Source organism: Camelus ferus, chromosome 16 (assembly GCF_009834535.1).
Source record: "Camelus ferus isolate YT-003-E chromosome 16, BCGSAC_Cfer_1.0, whole genome shotgun sequence".
Taxonomy (NCBI): domain Eukaryota; kingdom Metazoa; phylum Chordata; class Mammalia; order Artiodactyla; family Camelidae; genus Camelus; species Camelus ferus.
In genome coordinates, this window is record NC_045711.1 from 63,677 (window position 1) to 65,695 (window position 2,019).

Below are 2,019 nucleotides of genomic sequence, written 5' to 3' on the forward strand. Positions count from 1 at the left end.
CCCTCCCGTGGCCGCTGTCTCCGGCCGCCTCCCACACCTGCCCCACGAAGGAGCGACCTGTAGCCAGCCATCTGGACAAAGAGGGACAAAGGATGCGGGAACTGAGGGCAAGCAGCCCAGGACACCAGAACGACCATTCCCTGGCCAGTCTGGGCCATTCCTTTCCCCTGACCTTCCTTCTATGGAAGCCACCGGGGATTTCTCATTTTCAATTTTTTTGGTAATTTTTTACTACACACCTAATACAAGAATAACTTCTTGTCCTGCAGGACTCAAACAATGCAGAAGTTTCTAGAGCAAAGTGTAAGATCTCCCTTCAACACCCTCCCCCATTCCCACATTCCTACCTCTTCCCTCAAGGAAACCGCACAGTCAGGCCCTCAGGGACCACCATCCTGCATTCTTAAACACATGGACCTTTTTAACACAAATAAGCTCATATTGTGTACATTGTGTTTATGGATTTATATGACTTCCAGGAGTTTTTAACCTTCATTTAAAAAAATACTGCAACAAACTTCTTGATAATTAAATGCATTTTGATGCACACATAGGAGTTTTCATAGATGCAGATTCTATGTGAGACATTGCTGGTTTGAATTTGGACGGGTTCTGCCAGATTACCCTCCAAACCCACTTTGCTGGTAAGATAGAATGTCTCTTTCTCCATAATGTCAGTAACACTTTCAGTGAATTTTTGCCAAATTGATGGGCAAAAACATTCACTGTTGATTTACTCATAACTGGTTCGGAGGAACGCGGAGCATGCTGTCCTGTGTGGCCGTTCTTTGTTTAATTTTCTCTTAGATGGAACTTTTCCTTGTGGGATTTAGAGAATTTTTTTTTAATCTTTGTCTTTTGAATATGTTGCAAATATTTCATTTCACCTGATTGCTTGTCTTTTAACTTTGTTGCGTCCTCCTTCAGAGATTTTACTTTTTTTTTTTTTTTAAAGAATTCAGATCTGACTGTCTTTTCATTTATGGCTCTGGGTTTTGTAATCTGCGTGGGAAGGCTTTCTTCATCCGGGTGATATTTAAATTTTTTTCTGTATTTTCTTCTCATGTTTTTCTATGTTTTGCACTCATTCCCTGCCCCCAGAATTTTATGTCTGCTCTGTCACGTTTCCTTCCTGACTCGACACGCCGTCCCCAGGTGATGGTATTCATGCCATGACTTCAGTCACCACCTTTGGGATCATAATTCCCTCACGTGTGTCTTTCCTCTAGGGTCTAGGCTTGCGTGTCCGTCTGCCTACCTGACATCACGGAAGGGCCACAAACTTTGGCAAATCCCAAACTGCACTCATGATTTTTCTTCCCAAACCTTGATTCCCTATCAATCCATCTCTTTGCACTGTTCTGTCCTTCACCCTCCATCTCTCTCTCCCACCATGAGTGTGGATGGGTCTCACCAACTGCGTGTCCTAAACTCTCTGCCCGCTGCTCTTTCTCCAGCTTCATCTCCCCAGCCCAGGCGGCCTTCTCCTCTTGCCAGGGCTTCTGAGTTAGCCTGCTAACTCGCCTCTCTATCTCCCCTCTTACCTGTTCCAAGCCCTTCATCCAGCAGTCAGTCAGCTGACCCCTTAGAGACGCAAAAGTCATCATGTCACTCTCTTCTTCTTAAAACCAGTAAGATGAAGAACAAAATCCTTCCTGTGGCTAACAAGGCTTTGTATGATCTGGCTCCTGCCTATTTGTCTGGTCTTAGTCTTGTTCTCTGTGCACCAGGCCTGCAGTCCTTTTCTGTTTCTCCAACCACAGGACCTTTGCACGTGCTGTCCACGCTGCTTGTTATGCTCTCTCCTCTTCCATACCCCACCTCTGTTCCTCAACTAAGTTCTATTCTCCCTTTCTCTTCTCAGTCCAAACATTACTTCCATGACCCATAGATTTGGTCAGCCCCCCAGGTTATATTTTCTCATAAGTATCATGATTCCTTTCTCTCATAACACTCATCCCAGTTTGTGCAGCTTATATTTATGTACATGATTATTTGATGTCTGTCTGTCTCTCCCAT